Source organism: Peromyscus eremicus, chromosome 6 (genome assembly GCF_949786415.1).
Source record: "Peromyscus eremicus chromosome 6, PerEre_H2_v1, whole genome shotgun sequence".
NCBI classification, from domain to species: domain Eukaryota; kingdom Metazoa; phylum Chordata; class Mammalia; order Rodentia; family Cricetidae; genus Peromyscus; species Peromyscus eremicus.
The window spans coordinates 91,487,437-91,512,945 of NC_081421.1; positions in this window are offsets into that span (position 1 = coordinate 91,487,437).

Consider the following 25,509-nt stretch of genomic DNA (forward strand, 5'->3'; position numbering starts at 1 on the left):
CCTCTGTAACCACACATGTGCTATACTATGCACATTCACACATGTGCAAACACACAGGTACCCCCACACACAATACATTTAATTAAATAATAAAATGAATGCTGTATTAAGTGCTCTACATTTAAGGAGATTCATGCCTTTATAACAATCCCCATCAAGAAACCATGAGACACTGACCTAAAGCAATTACAATCTTAGATCTTGTTAATGAAATTAATGTACTCAACTAAGGACGTCATAGTCCCGTTGCCATCTATTCAGATTGTGCTGACTGTTTGTGCTGAATTAGAACAAGCATTAAGACAATAAATACTATTTATGTCAAATTGACTGTGCAAAGTATTGTGATTGGCAGATTTATGTTTATTCTGTCCTTCCCTTGTGGAGTAGCCATGCAATTTGGGTGCATTTGACCTTCTTTTGCAGCTCTGGGAAAAGCTAATCAAAGTAATGTTCCCCAGCTATCATGATAGTTACTGGTAAGACCCAAAGTCAATCTACGCTCACGCAGAGATTGCTTCAGAGGTAAATCAATAATGCTGAAATTTATGTTTGATGATAATCCAAATGCATTCACTGGGCGCATATAGCTCTGATGGACACTAGTGGCCACAGAGAGCACAAGAGAACCTACCTAGATGTAAAGCTTACAGAAAGAAAGAAAACAGTCCTGTAACTTAACAATCTGTTCTTCCTAAGAACTGAGGAGATCATTTGAGAACATAGGGCCATCTCACTTCTCTGCTTAGACTCCTGAAAGGAAACCTTCCCTCATCTGAGTAGAAGCTCAAATCCTGACCGAGGTTCATAAGCCAGCATGCGCTGTTCTCTTGTCCTCTTTCTGACCTCATTCCTCACAACTGTCTTGTTTGTTCATTCCTAACCAGCGCATCAGCCTCCTCCACAGTCCCTGATGTGGTTGGCATGCAAGATCCCATCTCCTTTTAGGGTTTTAGTGTAAGCTGTTCTGTTCTCCCTCAACATTTCTTGCCTCCCTGACAGATAATGCCTTCATTTCTCAGTCCTTATTCAACACCCCACCCCATCTCAGAGGGATACCCAGATCATGTCCTCGGGATCCCACTCCGGCCTTTGTTCAGCTCCCTTGTCCTCTTTATGTCTCTATCAAAAAAATTCAGATGAGACTCAGGGTGTAGAGTAAAAGATAGAGTTTATTTTTAGTAAAGTGGGGCATGAGAGTGGGCAATGGCCCGAGAGACCATTGCTTCAACCTACATTTTTTGGGTAGAGTTTAAACATTTTCCTAAAGTCTCCAGATCATAGAGCTTTCCTGAAAGTGTTTTCTTGTCCAGATGATTGACATCTTTTGGATTAACTCTTAAGGGAAGGGACAAATGGTACAGGTTTCTGTTGTTGTTGTTCATTACTAGAAAGCGCCCAGCTAGATAGCAATTTTATGTTCTTTGGGGGCAGTTTAGAACTTGCCATGTTTTTAAGAAAGGCCAGAGATATTATCCAGAATCTATTCTTTGACCAGTAATCAAAGTCCTGCGTTTCAATTTCTGGTTTTACTAGCTGCTAATAATGAGGGACCTTTTAACCCGATAATATCTGATTGGCTAACTAATAACCATCCGACAAATATACTGCCCCTTGTAGTATTAATTTCTCAAAGCACATGTTAATATTATAGCATACTATATATATTTTTTAAACGTTCATTGCTTTCTGCCTCTCTCCCCTGGAATATAAGACACCTGATGAACAGTAGATATTCCCTAAACCTTTATAGAAACATGAAGGAATAATGGCACTGCTGGATCACATATCTTCTGCACACTGAATCTGATGGGAGCCAAGGTAATTCTTTTACTACTTTATGAGTTTGCAGTCAGAATAAGTTTTTAGACAATTGAAAGCCAACTACCTACTAAAATAATGAAGAATGAGCCATCCATGACATCCAGAGAAGGTTTGAAGGAGTTGGTGATGTTTACCTTGGGGAAAACCAGAGAAGAACACATCACTTATCTCCAAACAAATAAAGGGTTGTCATATAAAAAGGAGAATTGGGCATATTGTAGTTTTTGGTCGACAGAGCGGAGTGTATTAAAGTTATAGAAAGGCAAATTTCAGCTCAGCATAACAACTAACTTCTAACAATGAAGCTGCCTCCCACTGGAATGAACTCCCTCCCACTTCAGTCAGCTCTCTGTTAGTACTGTGTGCAAGCAGGGGCTGAGTGTGTCCGTCCTTGAGGGTGGAAGGCACCCCTGCACTGGGCAATGCCTTGGACCTGGTGATTTCTACTCCAGAACGTGTTATGACGTGTTTTGATGTGGACTCTTCATAAACAAAACCCCTCTCTATGCCGTGCCGCTTTCCTAGTTCCTAAACCCTCTTCCGACAGAAGGGCTTTCTGCTGTGCCGCTTGCTCCCTGTGAGCAGAGTCCTCTTGGCCACAGTGGATTAGGTCATGAATTGGCAGCTTGTCAGTCAGTCTCCAGCCTACATATTCACTGAGAGGAAGTCCCCAGTGCCCTGAGGGTAAGCATCCTAACCCAGGAGCAGTGGACAGTCATTTTCTAACTCATGGTGAGAGGCAGACACTTCTTTAGAAGGAGCAAAAGAATGAAGCCAGGGCAGAGAGATGAGAACATGGTGGGGGGGGACTTGACAGATGGAGGATACTTACTGCCCGGATTGCCTGGATTGCCACACCTTTACTCCGGGATTTGCCAAGGCCCAGTGATACTGGAACCTTGAGTGTGTTGCTTTCTTTTCCCTCCCCTGCCTTCCTTTCTCATTCTCTTCATTCAGGATTCTTCTCTCTCCCTTTTTACCTCTTTCCCATCCCCTCTTTCTCTCTCTTTTTTTAAGCTAATTAATTACTTCTGTTAAGTAGAACCTATGGGTCTTAACCCATAGACATTGTATTTTGATTTTCACCTCTGCTCACTTGTATTTAATTTTCTGAATTCCTAAAGTCTTGCATCACTTATATAAATGGTAAAACTATGGTCCTTTCTCTGCACGAATTGGAATTAGATACTATAAGTTGTAAGATAAGTTACATAGCATCTCTCAAAATGAATCACCTGCGTGGTCATCATTTTATCATGTGTTAGTACCCAAGGCAAAGTTCTACAATTGTGTATTTGGGGATATCATCAATGTGCCATGCATTCTTATTTTTTCTAAAGCAATTATTACATCCTACTCACTCTGAGGGGTGGGTGTTTGTTCACTGCTGTTGTTCCTCCCTTTCCCTGGCCCTTTTGTCTTTTCAGGTTTAGGTATTGGTAGTGGTAGTGTGGCTGTGATAAAACAGGTGTCAGGGATCAAAGAGAGACATTTTTTTACATCAGTGTGGTACTTCAAGCCTTTAATTCCTGGACTCACACTGGAGAACTGGAGTTACAGCCAGCCAGCTGTGTGGCATCATCCCATGGGGTGGGGACTTGTACTGAAAGAAAAAGGAAAAAGCAAACTGAGCACAAGCATGAGTGCACTCTGTTCTTTTCTGGTCATGGATGTGATGTGATGAGCTCCTCAGGCTGTGGCCACGGTGACTTAGAAACAGTGAGCTGAAATAAACCTTTTCTCCACTAAGAAACTTCTGTCAGGCTGTGCTGTCATTACAACAAGATAGAAAACTCTTTACTCGGGTATTTTCTTGTTTGCTTCCTGTGCTAAGTACTAGATTTAATGTAATACCGCTTGTCGATATTTGGGATTATTTCTACCACTGAAAGGAAGTTTTTGTCTCTGCTTGTATCTTAAAGGTTTTTTTTTAACCTATGTTTTTTCTCTAGCAATTTCAACATTACCTTTCTTATATTAATGTCTTTAAATCACTTTGAATTGATTTTAGTGCACATTGAAAAACATGGGTCTATGTGGATATCCAGTTTCCCCGACACTACTTTATCAAAGAGGCTGACTTGTTTTTAATGTGTGTTCTTGACATTTTGGTCACAAAATAGATGGTTGTAGCTATATTGGTTAATTTCCTCTATTCTATTCCATTGGTCTACTGTGTTGCTTCCAAGAGTATGCTGTCTTTATCATCATAACTCTGAAGCTTAGTCAAATATTATGATAATCTCATATTGCTCTTTTGGCTTAGCCTTGTTTTAGATATTTGGAGTCCTGTGTATTTGCATACAAATTTTATGACTTTTTTCCTAATTCTGTGAAGAAGTAATTGAAATGTGTGTGTGTGTGTGTGTTGGGGGGGGATTGCATTTAATCTGTACTTGGCTTTCAGTAACATAGCCATTTCCACAATATTAATTTTTTCCAATCCCTGGGCATGGGAGGTCTTTTTGTTTTCTAGTGTATTCATCAATTTATTTTTTTCAGTGTCTTAAAATTTTCATTATAGAGTTCTTTCACTTCCTACATTAGGCTTATTTTAAGTTTTTTTTGTTGTTTTTTTTTTTGTTTGTTTTGTTTTTTGTTTTTCGAGACAGGGTTTCTCTGTGTAGCTTTGAGCCTTTCCTGGAACTCACTTGGTAGCCCAGGCTGGCCTCGAACTCACAGAGATCCACCTGGCTCTGCCTCCCGAGTGCTGGGATTAAAGGCAAGGTTTTTTTTTTTTAAGGGTACTGCTAATGGAGTGTTTTTTCTACTTTTTTTTTTTATCAAGTTCAATATTGATATGTAGAAAAGTTACTGATTTTTATACATTGGTTTTGTATAAAGTATAACAATTTAGAGTTTTATAATGGCGTTATTAGGACCTTTCAGGTATAGAATTATGTCATCTACAATGGGGATATTTTCCTGTCCCTATTTGTATTCCTTTTATTCATTTATCTTGTCTTATTGTTCCAGCTAAGACTTTGGGCATTATGCCAACTAAAAGTGGAGAGAGTAGACATCCAAGAATTGTTCTAAATTTGAAAGAAATGCTCTCAGTTTTCTTGCATTTAATATAATGTTGCCTATTATATGGTTTTTGTATGTAGCCTTTACTATGTTGAGGTTTGTTCTTTCTTATACTTATTTCTTTAGGAATTTTGTCATGACAGGATATTGAGCTCTGCCAATGCCTTTTCTGCATCTATTGAAGTGATTATATAATTTCTGTCCTTCCGCCTATATATTTTATGTATCACATTTATTGATTTGTGTATGCTGAAGCAAACTTCCATCCTTGGGATTAAACCCACAAGGCCATGTCATATGATCTTCTGTGTTTTTAACCTCAGCTGCAAGAGTTCTTTTTTGAGAACATTCTCTTCTATGTTCACTGGGGAATTGGGGCATTGTTAGCTTTTTGTTGTTGTGTCCACGTCAGTTTTGTTACCTGACTATGGCTGGCTTCACAGAACGAGTTTGTAAGTGTTCCACCCCTTTCTATTTGTTAGAACAGTTTGAGAAAGTATTGGTATTTTTCCTTAAAAGTTTGATTTTCCTTAAGAGTTTGCTAGAATTTAGTAGTGAGTCCATCCAGGCTTGAGATTGTCTTTATACAGATTTTTAATCACTTAAATCGGATTGCTGGCTGTGGTATGGTTATGGTGTTTTTTTTTTTTTTCCTTGACTTAATTTCTGTAGACCACATGGTGTTAGAATGGGAAGATGCTGTTGCCTTTAGGACGTGGAGCCTTGTGGGAAGAAGTGGGTCACCGCCCCCAGGCCTTGAAACTGGATAGCTGGGTTCCACTTTCTGACTCATTCTTTGAGTGTGGGTTCAGTGTGACTAGCCAGCTTCCTGCTCCTGTGACAACCTGTTCCTGCTGCCATGCTTTCTTGACCTGCTCCTATGCCTTCCCATCCATCTGTAGGAACTGTGAATCAAAACAAATCCTAATATCAGGATATTTTATCACAACGAGAAGAGAGGAGCTGAAAACACCTTTCCTCTCAAACCATGATGTCCACTTTAAAAAAAAAAAAATAGAAGTTAAAATAAAATCACCTGTAAGATTCCACAACATTCAGATTTTATAATAATTTAGAATTTCTGAGGCAGAACTGAACTTGCATAAAATTTAATTTTTACCACATAATTCATAGCTTACAGTTAGTACAATTTATTTCTAAACAGGGTGTTTAGAATAGTGCAGAATATAAACTGTTTCTAAGTACTTTCAACAACTTCAAGTACTTCACAAGTAGGGAATTTAAATACAATTGATATACTAATTATGATTAATTTATGAATAATTATTATCTATCCATTAAACCATTCCCTTAAGGATTTGTGTTCATTAATATGTTGTTTGTTAGCTATGAGAGTTTAAGTTGCTTAAGACCAAGCTAAAATTATGAACTATTTTCTGCCTTTTATCTTTGTCAAATGAACTAGGGCATTTTTCTTTTTCCTCCTCAGTGATTGTGGGAGTTTGGATCCAGAGTATCTCTGAAAGGCCCACAGTTTGGAAGCTTGGTATCCAGGGTAGTACTATTGGGATTGGGGGTATGCCGTTCCCCTTCATGGGATTGGAGGACCGGGGTTATTTCTTTCTCCTTTTCTTTCTAGCTATCATGAATTAAACATCTTTGTATCTCCACATGTTCCTTTACATTGTATTTTGCCTTTCCATTATCCCAAAGCTACAGAACCAAGCAATCATGCATCAAAGCAAACATTTCTTCCACTTAATTCATTTTGGGTACTTATCAGAGTAACAGAAACCTGAATCACACAGCAACTACCTCAACCTATTCAGCTAACCTCCTCCTTCATCACCAGTGCTACCAAGTGTGCTGATAACATCCATCCACAGATACAAGTGGTAACTCTTGAAGATATAATTGCTCACAAAAGCCTAGCTTCTCTCTGTAACTCCTGATAGATTCCCAGATCCAATAAACTCTAAACTATGCCCAACACATTTTTCCACTAGTCATAGTTTGGAACTGTTTCTTTAAAAAAGAAAAATATGGTGGCCCTGCTTTGTTGACATCCTAAGCACACATTCAGCCTAATTACTGGTTAGTCCAGCACTAGCTATGATAGTGACAGACTCAAAGAGCCTTTTCCAGTCAGTGTCCCAGATCCACCAACCTGAGACCTGACAGCCAGCATGTGCCTGTGAGGACAGATGCATGGGTCTGTGAGCAGAGGGTTGTTATGAGGGTGGCTTTCCAGTCCCAAGAGTGCATAGTGGCTCAGGATGCACATGTATTTCTGGTCACACAGCCTCTCTCAGAAAATGTTCATATACTCTCACAGTGCTCTGATGTTTGGAAATGTCATGCCCTTGTTATATGAAAATGACAGTACTGAGTTGTGCTTCATGTTGTTTATTTAGAAGCAATAAAAGGTCAGGGATCAGTCACTCTGTCTCTTCAGTGTCTCCTAGAAAAGGCAGCAGATGCCCTTGAGAAGGATGCCTCAAAATGATGTCTATCTAGTGAGCTTCCAGAGGGTATAAGACCTATATAAGGAGGTCAGGGACACAGAGTGGAATCTGTGAATTGTGTCATTGAGAAGCTGCAGGGGGCAGGCTATCATCCTAATTTTGAGGTAGACTTTATGTGAAGCATCAGTGCCTGGGCCTGGGGGCTCTGTTCCATGTGATTAACCCTGCCTACAGTTCATGTGTCTGTCTCCGGCATCTTTACACTTTGCCCTGACGTACATGGGAAGTTCAGACCCTTCTCTATTTACACAAATGAATCATATTCTCTAAGTATGTGTGAGGCTGTCATGTGTGTGTGTGTGTGTGTGTGTGTGTGTGTGTGTGTGTGTGTGTGCAGGTGCCTGTGTTTACATACACACCCAAGGAGACCAGCAGAGGAGGATGCTAGGTGTCCTGCTCTGTCACTCTTTCCCTTGTCCTTTGTAGACAGGACTTCTCATTGATCCTGGAGCGTGCTGATTTTTCAGCTAGGCTGGCTGGCCATGGAGTCCCAGTGGTCCTCTTTCCTCTGCATCTGTCCTCCAGGGCTGGATGTGCCAAGTCATGCACTGTGCTTTCTCTGAGTGCAAAGGAGCTGAACTCAGGTCATGCTTGCACTGCAGGCACTGTTACCCACTGAGGCAGCTCCCCGCACACCCTGTCCTCACATTCTTAAGGATAGCAAGGAAGAGGTCTCTTGAGCAGTGTTTGACTTCTGCAATCTCTTTCTCTCCCTCTGTCTTTCTGATATGTATGCCCTCTTCTCCTCTCCCTGTTGAATAAAATGGAATTTCTCACCTTTCTCTTGCAAATCATTTTAGGGAGACATGATTTGGGGAGCCTTTAGAATCTACTCCAAGAAATAATGCTTTCAAATAATACTGCAACTTGTTTCTGTCATGAGGACCTCTCATAGGTACCATCCCCTCCCATTGCAGGAATATTACAGTCAAGCTTTTTTTTTTTTAAATAGAGGGTTTTTTTTTTTCTTTTTTCCTTTTTGGTATGAGGGAAATGTTGGTTTTGATAACCTTAAGAACCTTTGACTGCTGCCCAGGGAAACTCTGAGAACCTCTGTCCCCTACCCCTATCAGCACAAACCCCAACCAGGCTTCCACTGGTAGTCTTCCTTCCTACACTTGAACACGCGCGTGCCTCTAGAGGAAAGTATCCTGGCCTAGGGCTGCTCCACCAGAACGTGGTATTTCCAAACCTCAAACTAGATAACAACATTTATAGAAATAGTTTCTCCTACTAATTCTTTGATCTATACCGAGACCATCACCCTAAACCTGCTTACATCTTAGGCATCTATGCGCTCCCGTTCAGAATATTCAGGTCGGAAATAAAAAATAACCATGAGATAAATCTTTCTCAGCTAGCAGATCTTATGCTGATGAATGCATGCAAACTTTTCGAATTTCTTTGCTGTAGTCTTGAGGATGAAGAGCATACCTTTCAGTTCCTTGATGGTGTACCATCTGTGCTGTGTTCTCATTTCCATCAATGACCCCCCCCACTCCCATTCATATTCTGTCTCTTGTTGAGGGGCAGGCACCATCACCTCTTTAATCATTTGCTATAGTAACTTTTGGATGGTTAAAGCGATCACCATCTAAATTAACTCCACATTTCACTCTATGTAAAATATAGATCTCTTGAATGGGACTCCATCTTTGGGAGCCCTCAGAGGACTCTCCTTCACCACAGATGAAGTCTAACCTTGTTAGCATGGGATGAAAACTTCATAGCCTTAAGCCTGTTTCCCAGGTACTCCATCTCCCACTTTATGGCACAAATAAAACACTAACACCAGCGCCTGCCTTCCACACCATTTCTTGCTTTAGTGCTCCTGTATAACATCTTCCCAGCTTTCCCATGCTCAACTGTGCCCCCTCATGTCATGCTACCCTTCACATAATTAATTTCTGCCCGCCTCATTGGAGTCAATATGTCACTTCTACACGAAAGTCTTTCCCTTGGTGCTGTAGTAGCACCCCTTGGCTCTCCATCACCCATTCTCGTCTACAATGTTCTCCTTAAGTCTGTGCTTCATGTTCTTCACTGACACACTTTGTAGTATCTCAAGGGCAGAAACTTTATTGCATTCACCTTGATAAACCAATCTCTTCACTTGTACTATAATGCTGAAATGTATTTAACCAAGTTACACATAACAATTCATCATTTCCTCTGCATACCTTATCTTTAAATTTAAATTTGATGATCCATTGGAAAGATCCATTGTTATGCTCCCCTCACCCCATCCTATGCTGGCTTTGCTTGTTTTGGCTTGTTTTTTTTTTTGTTTTTTTTTTGGTAACAAAGTATTTCTAGGACTATCCAACTAAAAAAAAATAAAATGCAAATTATGAATTTCATAATTACAAAGTTTATCTCACTATAAGCATTTGTATTGTGAAATATTTCATAACATTTAGTGTAAGTACATAACATAGTATGTAAGTATTTACAGTACTAAATAGCTTAAATATATGAATTAACTTGCACCAATTGGGTTAAGAAATAATGGCCAAGATCCTGCATGAATCTCTGATAGCAATAAGGTTCACCACAGTCTGGGCATTTGGCCTAATTGGAATGGGAACAAAGTCCTTGAGCCACAGTGATGATGGCCGCAGGGAGCAGTCAGTCCTCTCTCCCCACCCTAGACTGCTACCGTCTTCAACCTGTGACCCTCAAAATGAATATTGTCATTTTCATATGACAATATCTGGGTTCTCAGCTAACCCCTAACCCAGCTTCAGTGGATGAAAAGGAAAACAGAAACTTCACTAGTAAATAAAACAAATTGACCACAATAAAAAGACACTGAGCTGGTGTCTGTGAGTGATCTGCCTCCTTTAATGTACAACCTCACCTCTCTCTTACATATCATTTTAGTGACACATAGCTTTGGGAGCCTTTAGCATCAGCTCCAAAAAATAATGCTTTCAAATAATACTGTGCTTCTCAGAGGAGCTCTGTTCCCTTCTTCTATAAGAATATCATAGAGAAGTTTTTTTTTTTTAAAAAAAATAGGTAGGATTTTTTACTATTAGAGAATAATATCTTATTCTTTTGCACACATTAAGATTAAAAATTGGAAACATTGAGGAATTTTGCAAAAGGTAAAGACCAGTGTTTTCATATATTGGACAAGTGGTGCAGAAGAGAGAAAAGGGAAAGGCTGAGGCAAGGCCTAGGAACCCTCCAGCTCATACCTTAAGGTGTTTGGGGACTGTCCTGAGAAGAGAGTCAGGCAATGCAGAGACAGGGCAGCAGAGTTCAGATCCAGGCGAAGCCGAGGCACCTCAAGTGTGCAGTGCTGAGGACTGGAAGCAAAGGGAGCAGAGAAAAGCTCCAGCCATCAGCAAGAGTGATCTCTGTTGGTGTCAAGTAAGCCACACCTGTACAGGGTGAAACTTCACAAGACCAGGAGATGGGAACAAATACAGAGACCCACCGTGAGACACTATGCGGAGAGAGACCTTGGAACACACCGCTCTAAATGGAATGTCTCCATCAAATGCCCCCCTCCTCATAGCTCAGGGAATCCCACGGAAGAGGAGGCAGAAAGAGTGTAAAAACCAGAGGGGATGGAGGACACCAGCAGAACAAGGCCCTCTAAATCAACTGAGTTCATCAAGCTCCTATGAACTCAAGAGACTCAAGAGAATAGAGCCTGAAGCGGCAAGCAGAGAGCCTACACAGGTCTGCACCAGGCCCTCTGCATATGTATTATAACTTTCAACTTAGTATTTTTGTGGGACTCCTGAGTGTATGAACAAGTGGGTCTCTGATTCTCGTGCCTTCTCTTAGGCCCTTTTCCTTCTGTTAGTTTGTTTGTCTTGTCCAACTTTGATGTGGTAGTTTTTGTTTTGTTTTATTGTATTTTATTTTGTCATGTGTTGTTGCTTAGAAGTCTGCTCTTTTCAAATGAGAGACAAAAATGGAGTGAACCCAGATGGGAAGGGAGATGGGAAAAAGTGGAGGGAGGTGAAACTGTAGTCAGGATATATTATATGAGAAAATAATCTGTAGTGGGTGGCTGTTTGAGCCATGCCCTGAAGCACTGCCCCTAGTGAGGCAGCTGTAGCTGTTACACCCGCCGATGACCTTGAGGTACCTGCCCCTGGGGCGTGGCCACCGGGGACCCTCAAGACTTGGGATGCACATATGTCTACCCTCTCTCTTGGTTACCTCGTGGTTCTGGATGCTGAGATCTTGGACTGAGCCATTCAGCGTGATGTGGTGATATATTGTGTCCCCCAAAATATTGTACACCCTAATAAAGCTTATCTGAGGATCAAAGGAAAAAGCCAGCCACTACATTAAACATAGAAGTCAGGCAATGGTGGCACAAGCCTTTAATCCTAGCATTTGGGAGTCAGAGGTCCATCCAGATCTCTTTGAGTTCAAGGCCATACTGGGAACAGAGCCAGGCATAGTGGCACACACCTTGAATTCCAACACTAGTTGGAATAAAGGTCTGGAGGTCTGTACAGACACACGGGAAGTAATAGAGCTGGGTAGAAAGAGGAAGTGATGTAGCTGGGCGGAGAGAGGAAATGATATGGCAGGGAATGGCAGGGACAGAAATGCATGTAGGTGTGGGTATACAGGAAGTAGGTCTCTTTGGAGGCTGAGGAGTTGGTGAGGTAAGGTTGGCTGTGGCTTTTCCTATTCCTCTGATCTCTCAGGTTTTAACCCCAATATCTGGCTCCCGGTCTTTATTTTATAAGACCTTTTAAGATTCATCTTACAGCATGGGACATAGCTCAGCCTTCCCACACCCTATGATAAATCTTCCTGGGTTGTAAGTTTACCAAATTATTTACCAAATAAATTCCTTTGATCATTAAATAGACTCTGTGGGTTATTCCTACTAATAATCCATTTTCAAGAAAGGGGGAAAAAAAAGAAGACCAGTAAAAGTGACGGATGAGGTATCAGCTAAGACACCCCAGTGCCACACAAGGCAGGGAGAGACTAGAGTCCCTTCAAACTGGAGTTTCTCTCTCTGGGTATTCAGAGGAGATTCATGAAAGGCCACAGATGAGCTATGAGCCTGAATTAGTGTTAAGATTCTTCATAATCATTCCTAACTAAGCTATAAAAAGAATCTTGAAAGATTCAATCTCATCCAAAAAGACCTTAAATGTCTGCCAAACAAATGTCAACATTCACTAAAAAACAAGAGAGCTATGGGTGTGGCTCCATGGTAGAAGAAGTGCTTAGCATGGATGAGGCCCTTAATTAACTCCTCAGCACTGACAAAAGAGGACAGGAGGAAGAGAGAAAGAGAGAGGGAGAAAGAATGTAAACATATATACAATGTAAAAATTGCCATGTCCAGAATTCAATATAAAGTTGAAGCAGAAAAATGAGTCTCATATCAGAGAGATATCAATCAATAATAGAATTATATATGTCAATTATAGAGGTGATGGTTTTGTTTATTTTTGAAACAGGATCTCATAGTCCAAACTGGCCTCAGACTCACTGTGGAGCCAAAGACGACCTTGAACTTCTGATTCTCCTGCCTCCACATTCCCAGTGCTGAAATTACAGCCTTCCAGCACTTCAACCAGGTATGCACAGCTGAATCCACGACTCTGTGCACGCCAGGCAAACACTCTCCCAGGTGAGCTACACCCCAAGCCTGAGACGATGGAGCTTAGCAGATACTTTAGATATTACAATGTGCTCAAAAATTTTAAAGAAAAGTATAAAAATCATGAAGCATACAACTATGAGATCAGGAATAGAAAACACAAAGCATTATTACAGGGCTGATGATGTACATTAGAGGGAGAGATTTTGCCTAGAATGCATGAAGCCCTGGATTTGAGACCTAACACCGTGAAAAAAAAAGATAACTTCCTTATACTACTTTGTTACATAAGATCAAATATACAGTCGGGTTGGCTTTCTAAATAACATGGAACTTCTAGGATTTGGAAAGACATACGTGAATTTTAAAAGTTGCTAGCTGGACTTAGTGAATATGAGCTCAGGCTCTGGGAGCATGAGGAGTGGACTTTGAATACTTAGCACCAGTGCAAAAGCTGCACATTGTTATGTATGCCTGTGACCCCAGCACTGGGGGGATGGAGACAAGCAGATTCTGAGCCTGAATGAAAAAGGAGAACCACCTCCATTGATGTCCACTAGAAACACTGCTTAAATACAACGGAAGTCAAAGAGGAAGTAGCCATTTGAAATGGCAACAAAATGATAATGTTTTATTCATTTGTTTATTTTGTGATGTAGGATTCAATTCAAAGGCCTTGCACATGCTCGGCAGGTGCTCTACCACTGAGCATAGCTCCAGACCTTAAAATGATACTGCCATCTTTTAAAAATCTATTTTATTCTCCAAGTAAAATGAAACTATATAAAGCACCATCAGTAATAAGTCACAGTTCAATTACCTTCTCATTTGTAAGCAAATTATTACTCATAGAAATATAAATTTTTTTCCATTTTTCTAGCATTAAAGTGATAGTAAATATTCCCATATGTCACTGCTAATTTTAATAATAAAAGCTGCTGTTCTGACCCTTTCTTTGACTGGTAAAATACTTAGGTCTATTTTTAACCTGCAATTTTCAAGAGATGTGTTTGCCTGGTATCCTAATCTTCAATGCATTGTTATTCAATGTCTTTCAAAGGTCTGGCCAGAGGAAAGGTATTTTGAAGAATTGACTGAAAGCAATCTCATCTATTTCCTTGCATGCTACAAAACCTATCCTTGTACTGTGACATCTAAGGGCACCCACCTACGAACCATATCATGTTGACCTTCCACTGTGCTGTTGGTTTACCTTCAGGTGCATTGGTGGGTTATTCATAGAGTGGCTACACGCCCTAGTTTGTTTGGGACAGTTCTGATTCCTATATGCCATCCCACAGGAATTATCCTTAGTGTCCTCACTCTCAAAATTGTCACAGTTTTGTCCATTTGTCCAAATTATATGGCCATCCTACTTATAAATGAGTTTCTCTTCCCTACATGTGTTTCTTCTTTCCTACATAATTGATCTTCTCTTGTGTTCTGCATTAACCTGTTGAGGTTTACGTACACCACGGGTTCAGCCTCTGAGAAACAGCAGAAGTCTCCTTGGAAGATCAAGGTACTGCTACATTCAGTGTGTGAGGACCTGCTTCCAGGTTTGTAGACGGTGCCCTCTAACTGTGTCTTCATGCAAAACAGGGTGAAGGAACCCTAATATTTCTCCTGAAAAGCTGCTTATTCACACCTGGAATAATGTTCCTGTTAGGAGGAAGAAGAGACCACTGAAATTAAGGAAGGAAGCAGAGCATTACATGTTTGGGAGAGGGCACACGTGGCAGATTCTCCAGGCTCTTGGTGAGATTCACAGCAGTAAAGAACTGATTGGGAGGACTCTGACCAACCAAGCAGCGGAGAGGAGCTCTTGGGACCCATAGAGCTGCCTGAAAGCTATGTAGAGCACTCCAGAGTTGTAGCTTTTATGAGTCTTAACCCTGTTGAGGTCGAGTTTTCAGTTATACAGCTGATTTTGAGCCATCCATGCTCCTGTAAGTCCTCAAAACACTCCTGTTAGTAACCCCTGTAAAGACTCACTGTTTTACCAAATTGCGATTTTGCTTGTCATGCATTCTCTCTCTCCCTCTCCTTCTCCCTCTCCCCCTCACTTTGTGTGTGTGTGTGTGTGTGTGTGTGTGTGTGTGTGTCCAGAAAAAGTCTTTCCCAAACTTTCTAAAGGTAGTAATCTGATTCACATGTTCATGGCTTCCTTACCTACCACAGGCCAGCACTTTGACTACTATCATGTCGGGAGTTAAGATCAACAGAGTAATCTAAGGGGGATGTACTCAATATATAGTGTGCTCACCACTTATAAGTCAGAAAAAAAGTGTTCTAAATGTTGCTTTAAAAAAGAATATAGAAACTTTCATACCATCTGTACAGTCTTACAAAATATCAAACTTCCTACATAATTTACTAAACTTTTAGCAAAAGTTACTGGATAGCTTAAAATGATTTAAGGGTAAGAGTAGTCTACTACTTAGGTAGTCTACTTTGTCTTAAAAGCAAGATTTGAGACCAAAGGTTTTTGTGCTTAACCATAATCATTCTGCTAGGAAGAGGCAGCAGAGGGATATTTAGTTCAGAGCTATGCTATCTAGTAGACTACCTATTAGTCATATGTCAGTATTTAAATTTAATTTAAGGTGAATATTATCACTTCTCAGTATGTGTGCAGCCTAACCATTGTCTAGTATTGATAGTCATAGGTAACTAGGAACTGCCATCATGCAATCCTCTTCAAATACAGTGGTTAAAGCAATGAGATTTTTAAATTTTATTTTATTTAAACATTTTTTAAAATTTATTTTACATACCAATCACAGTTTCCCCTCCCTCCTCTCCTCCCAGTCCCCCCTTCCCATCTATCCTTTCCCCTTCTACTTCTCCTCCATCTCCATTCTAGAAGGGACAGGCCTCCCATGGGCTTGAGCAAGGCGTAGCATATCAAGGTGAGGCAAGATTGAGCCTCTCCTGTTGTGTCAAGGCTGGGCAAGGTAATCCAGCCTGGGGAACAGGTTCCCAAAAGTCAGTTAAGCACCAGGGACAGGTCCTGATCTCACTGCCAGGAGCCTTACAAAGAGACCAAGCTACACAACTGTCACACACATGCAAAGGCCCAGGTCAGTCCCATGGAGGCACCCTAACTGTTGGTCCAGAGACGATGAGCTCCCGTGAGCTCAGGTCAGCTGTCTCTGTGGGTTCCCCCATCATGACCCCCTTGGCTCTTACAATCCCTCCTTCCTCTTTTCAGCAAGACTCCCAGAGCTCAGGCCAGTGCTGGAGCCAGGGAAATCCCCAGGAATCTACAAGGATAACCCCAGCTAAGAATCTTAACAATAATGGAGAGGATGCCTCAACTGGCCATCTACTGTAATCAGATTGGTGACTACCCTAATTGTCATCAGAGATACTCTATCCAATAACTGATGGAATCAGATGCAGAGATCCACAGTCAAGCAGTGAAATTTCTAAGCACTGGCCAATGGTATCTCTGAAGGACTTAAGTGTTTACATGATCCTCATCATGCAGGAGACCAAAGTCTGGCTGCAAAAGTCAGGCGGTTATTATATCAGTTGGGATTATGGATGGCATGTGAGGTAGGAAAGTGTACTTAAGCCCCACTACAGAGTGAATTTGTTAATTCATAGAAATAAGACATCTGAGAGGAGAAGTCACTTTAGGCCCATGAGGTAGCCCATTATGTGAATCCCTTCCTGTATCCATACCTTCTCTGGTGTGACTTTTCAGGGCGTTCTCACAGGACTGAGTCCATTTCAGTCCCATTTGCATCTGACCTTTCCTGGTGATTGCTTGGGCTAGCAGAATTTGGCAGAAGTAATGGTCAAGGGTAAGAAGTCCCCTGTACATTCCTGAGACCACTGTTGGAATTCTACCATTGTCGTGGAAAGAGACAGACCAGTTGTATTCCTGTATTGTCTACAGGCTGTAAACGAGGAAAGCCACATGATACTCAAATGGACTCCAAGAGCACTATCCAGCTAAGACAGAGCTGCAGAGGCTCTTGCTTGTGTTCCCACCCTGCCCGTCCAGTGGGACCTTCTCAGTTATTTGTTACATCAATGCTGGCACACACCCTTCCCATCCTGCTCCCCAGCCAGCTCGCTTTTCTTCTCACCTAATCATCCAGAAACATTTCTCCAAGGTTTGCCAGGATCTTCCTGAGGAGAATCAAGAATTACTAATTACTCACATGCCCTCCCCCCCCCCCCACTTTCCTCAGGGGGAGTACTCATTCCCTCACTTTGTTCTTAGTGATCTCAGGACTTTGGTTATGACCACTAAATAAAAGTTCTGTTTCTTTCCCAGGGTTGATTGCATCAGTTAAGGTCCTGCACTCATCCATGGCTAAGGCATGTCATGTGCTTCCACAAATGAACAGGCACAGTGGGAGGTTGCTCCTCACATGTGGTCAATCCACAGAGGAAAACTCTGCAGTCTTTGCTGTGTAGGAGAACAACAGTGCCCACGAAAGAAAGTTAACAACAACAATAGTTTAAGAATTAAAGTTATCTTCACAATGAGACGTTTTACTGATAATTACTACGGGTTTCCAAATGTGCCATCTACTTTAAAGCTCGATGTTGTTACAAGCAAGAGCTAATTTGCACATGACAACAGACTTCCACTATTGTGCTGCTGGGAAGGCTATACACTGGCTCATGGAACTGATAGCACACAGGAAAGGTCAGGACGACTTGGCTTCAGAGATTCGAAATCTGTCTGGGAACCCCAGTCACTCTGTTTAGCTGCCAGCTCTTTTCTCCTCTGTTTTGGCTCTGTTCAGTTCTGAGGTATAGCCTCTTAACTCAGCCACTCTAGACAAGAGTATTTTCTCCTTCCCCACAAGCTCCAAGAAAAAAAAACAAACCCATATTGATTTTGATCTGGCCAGCCCTGGACCATATTACTACTGGAACTAATTGCTGGTAGTGTGGGATCTAGAAAGAGGACTTGCATGGCCTTCTCAGAACGAGGTTACCCACACACCCAGTTGTTACTTCTGGAAGAGAAAGGGAGGCCGAGCTAGGAAAGAAAGAAAGAAAGGACTCCATTGGTCTAGTCAGCTATGTATTCACTTTAATAATAGATATTTGATAATCTATAATAGGCCTGGGTTTGTTGTCAGGCCTGGATATGAATGACAAAATTGAGAGAAACATGAAGGAACACAAGACAGACCTCATGCTGTACACAGGCGACCATGGAAATTCTCCCTGAGGCCTGATAACATCCTAAGAAGGATGAATGTAGTGATAGGCAAGGTACAGGGGCCCCTAACACAGGAACAAAGGAGACTTCAGAATATCTCTGTGCATTTGCAAGTAGAGAAAAGGGAGAAAGAAAACAAAGCACCATTATCTCTCTCTGATCTCTCAGATTTATCACTGTGCCCTTTGAAGCCCAAATCTGAATTACTTGATATTTACATTGAATAGATCCTTAGCAACCATCTCAGGTATGTAGAGAATGGTACAAAACTGATTTAATGGAGCTGGAAATTAAGTATCTCAGCCATTTCAAAATATTATCATATGAACATATTCCAAGAGAGGATTTTCTTTACTTTTTTTTTTTTGTCACCATGGAATTACATGTGCGATTATCAAGCATTCTTCAAAGTGACCAGCAATGCTTCAGTGACTACAAGTGTTTTAAAATAATAAAGAATTCCAAGCCTCTTAGCAAACCTCAACATGTTAGTGCTTAGTGAATACATCACAATGGCAAATTACCCCAGAAGAATTGGGAAGGATGCTTTGGGGGTTTTGTGTGTGTGTGTGTGTGTGTGTGTGTGTGTGTGATATCAATGGTCAGACAACTATTAAACATTCAGGAAGCTCAGCAAAGCTAGAAAACTCTGGTGACATGGAAGGTCCAGGCTCATGAGTTCCTCAGTCCAGAAACTGAAATGCGACAGCACTTAGGAACAGACACGGGTGTGGGCGTTTGCACATCTCTTCAGCAGGTGGTGTTACCAATGGCTCCCTTTAGCTTTTTTTTTTTTTTTTAATTTTATTTTATTTTGTTTTACAATATAGTTTAGTTCTACATATCAGCTACGGATTCCCTTGTTCTCCCCCCCTCCCGCCCCCCTTCCCTTCCCCCCAGCCCACCCCCCATTCCCACCTCCTTCAGGGCAAAGACTCCCCCGAGGATTGAGATCAACCTAGTAGACTCAGTCCAGGCAGGTCCGGTCCCCTCCTCCCAGGCTGAGCCAAGCGTCCCTGCATAAGCCCCAGGTTTCAAACAGCCAACTCATGCACTGAGCACAGGACCCAGTCCCACTGCCTGGATGCCTCCCAAACAGATCAAGCCAATCAATTGTCTCAACCATTCAGAAGGCCTGATCCAGTTGGGGGCCCCTCAGCCATTGGTTCATAGTTCATGTGTTTCCACTCATTTGGCTATTTGTCCCTGTGCTTTATCCAACCTTGGTCTCAACAATTCTCGCTCATATAAACCCTCCTCTTTCTCGCCAATTGGACTCCCAAGCTCCACCCGGGGCCTAGCTGTGGATCCAGTTCCCTCAGTCATTGGATGGGGTTTCTAGCATGACAATTAGGGTGTTTGGTATAGTGGTGAGCATAGCTGCCTTCCCTTTAGCTTTTTAGAGGAGGTGGGCAACTATTAGGCCGCAGAGAGGCAGCAGGAAGAAGTACAACTTTGGCCTCCAGAGTGTGAGAGTCAGAGACAGCTCGAAAGGCTACAAGAGGATTTCGGGGAATCCTTAAGTTAGCATCTAATGAGATGCTGTAATAAAAACACTTAGTCACATTACAGAGGAATGAAATTCTGATGTGCGATATAACACGGGGAATATTGAAAACATCCAACAAAATGAAATCCTAAAATACAAAATCACAGACTGTGTGATTTTACTTATATGGGTGTTCTGAATAAGCCAAGTGATGAAAAAAGTAGAAATAGCAGTTACCACAGGCTAGCAGGATGAAATGAAGAGTTCTTTTTAAAGGAGTTCAGCTTTATTTATTTTTCCTCTTCTCATGGGCATGTGCATGAAGTGTGTGTATATGTGGGGCACATACATGTGTGTGCATGTGTGGTTAATGTCAGAATCTTCCATGATTACACTTCTATCTATACTTTTCTATAGTCTCTCAGTGCATCTCAGCTTGGTTTGGGGATTTCTTGTCTCTTCTTTGTAGGCTGGAATAACAGGAGGGACCGTACTCACCCAGCATTTATGTGCGTTCCGAACTCCAGTTCTCTCGCTTTCATGGAAAGCACCTGTAGTTTGAATGTGTGTAGGAGGGGCTTCCTGACCTCAAGGTGGATGGAGAAAACAAGGAGCCAGGGACAAGAGTCCTTAACAACCCACCCCCAATGACTACTATCTCCCAATAGGTTCTAATTCCTGAAGTTTCCAGAATATCTCAGAATCATAGCTGGAGCCAAGCATTTAACCCACCAACTTGTGGGAGACATTTCATACTTAAACCACAACAAATAGGGAGATGTCTCAAGTTAACGTTAAGAACACCAAAAATAGTTGGATGGATTCTAATTTCCAAGGCTTAGTGTTTATATACTGTTGCTATGGTATACTTTGGAATTATTTTTGAAAGATCTATCTTTTTTTATTTTATGTGTACAGGTGTTCACCTGAATGTATGGCTATGCACACCATGTGTGGGCCTGGTGGCCATAGACGCCAGAAGAGGGCATCAGGTCCTCTGAAATGTAGTGATAGATGGTTGTGAGCAGCCATGTGGTGGGTGTAAGTAGAACCCAGGTCCTTTGGAAGAGTGGCAAGTGCTCTTAATTGTTAAGCCATCTCTCCAGCCCCACTGTGGTGTAAAATTTATAATCCTATTTGAAAGAACATAATCAAAGGGAAGATTAAAAAACACCCACTTTTAAAATAGAAAGACGATCTATTTGAGACTACAGTGATTACGGTTTCCTCTGTGCTGGTATTCTAAAAATTGCAGAGTATTTTTCACATAGATTTCATTTTTGAAATGGTAAACACCATGCTCATTCCATTAGTATTGCAATACCTCGCAATTGCTCCTTCATTTCTAATGTCCTGCTGTATTCTGTCACCAGCCTCTAATTGTCCTGGCACATAGCTCTGGTACTGTTATTGCTTGTCCAAAACCCATCAGTGCCTCTTCTCTGCTCAGAATAATACTCCAAATCTGTGGCTTTGATGTCAAGTACCCCTGTGGTTCACCCCTTTCCTCACCTCGTTTCATATCCAGTCTTACCTCTGTCGCCTGGTGAACTGCATCTTCCAGAAGGTGAGTTACTGCATCCTTCAACCTCCTTCCATCTTTTCATGTCTCGGTCAAATGCGTCTTTTCTCCCACATTAATTCCTTCATATTTTTTTCCATCTTTAAACATAGTAGCTTTTCATTTTTTTGGGTCTGTTTTGTTTTGCTAAGACCTTCTGTGATAAATAGCACTGCAACCCTACACATAAATTAAAAAGAAAAAAAATTTAAGCAAAAAAAGCACACTTTCTCTTACTTCAGGAGATAGATGCATATCTTCTTTTTATTGCTCAGTAGTCTATTCTCTACTATTCCATCTTGCTAAAATGAGAGTGCAAAGCTGCATCCCATCAGTTTCCTCTTGTTCCACTTGTGAATCACTAACCTCTCTCAAAAACCTTGCTGTAGTGCTGGCCTAAAGGACATCTGCTGTAACAGACTTAATCCTTTGTCTTCCTTTCTTTAAACGCTGATATAGGCTCTTCGCTTCCGCTGCGCTTATTAACACAGAACTCTATGTGATTGGGACTTGTATGCATTTTAGAGTCTTAATCAACTATAAACTCTTTGAGAGGAAGATTGGTGCTTTATTTTAAGTACTCTGGCATCTAGAACATATTAGAGTATTATAAGAAGTTGGTCAAATAAGAGAAACCTTATATTTAATCATCCCAAGTCATCACATATATATTCACCCAATGTATCCTAAGAGATCCTTCCTTTCTTCTTGAGCTATATATGATTTCAGGATACAATGATGATGAGATCATTCACTGAGGGATACAGCATTATCTGTAATCAATTTATGAGGTTATTAAGTAATTCCTGAGGCATCCTCAATTCCTAGAAACTTCCTTAGTTTGGGTACCTTTGCCTCTGCCCCACACCTGTACATTAGAGAAGCAATAAAGGTTAGTGAAGAGAAAACACCATCTGGTCAAGAGAATAGACTATCTAGCTTAGGGGGAGACCTAACGTTCCAGTTGAGCCGGGTCAACCATTCTTAATAAAATGAACTGTCTTTAAGCCATGCTAAAGAGACAGGTGGGGTATTTTATTCTTTAGTAAGATACTGTAGGTTTTCTTCCCCTGCTCAGCCACTAGCATAGACCCAGTGAGCCACCAAAATCTTCCTGCCTTTCTGAGATCTGTGTCAGAAAGGTGCATGTTTCTCCTTTTCTTTTCCTGCCTTTCGTTTGGATGCTGGCCAGAGCCTAAGGATGTTTTCTCTTTCTTTGGTGAGCTGGCTAGTTTTGTGTCAACTTGACACAGCTAGAGTCACTGAAGAGAAGGGAACCTCAATTGAGAAAATGCCTCTGTAAAACTGGGAAACCTCTAGGGCATTTTCTTTATTATTGATTTATGGGGGAGGGCCCAGTCCATTGTGGGTGGTGCCAGCCCTGGGCTGGTGGTCCTGGGTTCTATAATAACAAAGGCTGAGCAAGCATGAGGAGCAAGCCAGTAAGCAGCATCCTCCATGACCTCTGCATCATCTCCTGCCTTGGGTTCCTGCTCTGTGTAAGCTCCTGCCTTGGCTTCACAGTCCTTCAGTGGACTATGATTCAAAATATGTAAGCCAAACAAACCCTTTCCTCCTCAATTTATCTTGATCATGATGTTTTATCCTGGCAATAGCAACCCTAACCAGGATACTTGGGCTTCATTATTCTTTCTCTAAACTCTTTCTCCCCACCCTGGGGCTGCTTATCTGCTGCGTGTGTGACCTCTGGGATGGCTTTAACAACATGGCTTATTTTTTTCCTTCTCTCTCCTGTTCTTTTCCAGAAAGCTGGTAAGATTTGCAGCTTTACTGGCCTAGGAGGTTTTCTTTTAAACTCTAATAAAATTATTTGTGAGCTTCTCTTCTGAGTCCATTCTTAAATTCTTTAATTATGAGACCAAGAACCCAAAGACAGGGCTCCAAGTTCCCGTGCATGCTAGGTGAACGCTCTATGACCACACCACATCCTTACTCCTTTTCTATTATTATTTTGAGACAGGGTCTCACTAGGTTGTTCAGGGTGGTCCTGAACTTGCTTTGCAGCCCAGACAGGTGTTTAACTTGTAATCTTCCTACATCAGGTCCCTGAATATCTGGGATTATAGATCTGACTTTATTTCTACATTGGTTACTTAGGAGTTAGTAATTTTGTAGTACTTCTAAATCTGAAATGATGCAGGAAGGGGTTGAGAAACCTGATCTCATTTTCATAGTGTTTAGAAGTCCTGGTCTAGGAGTCTCACTAGAACACAATGATCGAAGGGAGAGTAATGAAAAGGGAAAGAAAAGAAGCCGCTCTAACAGAATGAACACTTCCCCAGAAAATCAGCCTCCATATCACGGAAACATTCGAAAGGGGGAAGTCCTTTAAATATTGTTTTTAAAAAAAGCTTCAAAGAGGATACCCAAGACACGCAACTGTTTTTTAACATGAAAATCTTCAAAGAATATATTTCCCATGCAATACTTAAAATTCTCAAAGGGGGCTCCTTTGGGAGGCAAACCCTTTGAAGGTGAAATCTCTTCAATCATGTGAGTTTTTTCAAAGAGAAAACCTTTTTCAAATTTTCTTTAAGCCAGGGACATTTTTAAGGAGGAATTATTTCAGAAATGGGGAAGAGAAGCCCTGTCTTTTCAGTGGTTTATGCTCTATTGGACTTCTCCAAATAGAACTATAGAAACAATGAAAACAGTTATTGCCAGAAATTAGACTATAGTTAGGTTTGGATACAAAACAGAAAACGTTTCTCTGTCCTACCCACAATGTACTTCATTTTAATATTGTAAAAATATCTAAATGCTGTGAGGTTGTTAGATACTTGTATATTTAATTAAAGTAATAAAAGCAACATTTTGTCTTCCCAGGATCCTCTTTTTGGTTGAAAAAGAAAGTGGGAATGAACTTATTATGTGTGAGTCATCTTAATTTCTGGATTTTTTTTTCTTAGCCTCTGATGGAATTACACTGGCAGTATCCTGTCAACGCTCATTATTAAAGTTAATTTTGTCAGGTTGCTATGTCATCTAAAAAGAAAACTTGCCAGGCATGTTGAGTCAGATCCAGTGTCCTCCGAGCTTAGTTCTCCTGCTGGTACTCAAAGATGTACTTCGGAGGCCTGGCTACCCAGTCATTTATTTAAATGGTCACTTAACAAATGTTTGTTACCATCATTGTGTGCCAAATACTATACCTCATGTCATGCCTCATGACGTCAATATAAATATAATGAATATAGGCCACCAAATAGTTTATTTTCTTTCTGTTCTCTTGGTGCTACTACAATCAGGAACAAAACAATCCAGACAACGGTTGTCTTATCCAGACTCTTTATTTAGTCTTTGGCCCTCTGTCTATTGAGGAGGCTCCTAATGATCTTTATGTATCTAGAATATACTTTTAGTTTTTCCTCCGTCTCTATCTTTGTCTTTCTCTGTGTGTATGTGTGTGTGTGTATGTGTGTGTGTGTGTGTGTGTGTGTGTGTGAGAGAGAGAGAGAGAGAGAGAGAGAGAGAGAGAGAGAGAGAGAGAGAGAGAGAGAGAGAGACTGTAGTACCGGTGGAGGATTAGAAGAGGGTGTCCGATCCCCTGAGATAGGGAAACCTCCTGATGTTTGTGCTTTTAAGCATTGAGCCAACTCTCTAGTACTCCATTCAATTCTTTTTCTAGTAAGTCTTAAAGGTGTCTATGTAGTGCCCTTTATCAAATCACACTAAGGACTGTTTTTAATGTCTTTGCATTTTTGAAGACAGAAAATTGTAATGACTTCAAATAATGTCTTCTGTTTTGTTAACCAATCCCCAACATTTATTCATCATAGCTTCTGTGTTTTTACACCTAGCACTCTTCCAGGTATTCTTTCAAATATGATTTTCATGTTTATATTAATAAAATAACAATAAAACAACTTGTGAAACATGTTTGACATACATACCAAGAAAAAGTTACACTAGAAAAACACAGCCTATCTGAAGAGTGGTTGCCAATGTAATGGAGGCTAAACAGGAGGAAACTGCAAAAATTCATAGACGTGTAAGCATATTCTTGAGAGCTGCTTAAGCATAAGAAGTACCATTTTTTGACAAAAAATATTCTTTGACAAATTTAATTTCCTTTGACCTCTACTAAAAGGTGGTAGTTTTTATAAAAGTCTTTTAATGTAAAGTGCATTTTACAAAACCAAGCATGACTTACTATCAAGACAAATTTCGGATCTGCTAATATATATGTGTATATATATATATATATATATATATATATATATATATATATATATATAATTCCTAGCCTCTGAGACATAATGATGATAGCGTCAGCTTGGATTGATGGGCCAAGCAGGATTCCCTTTC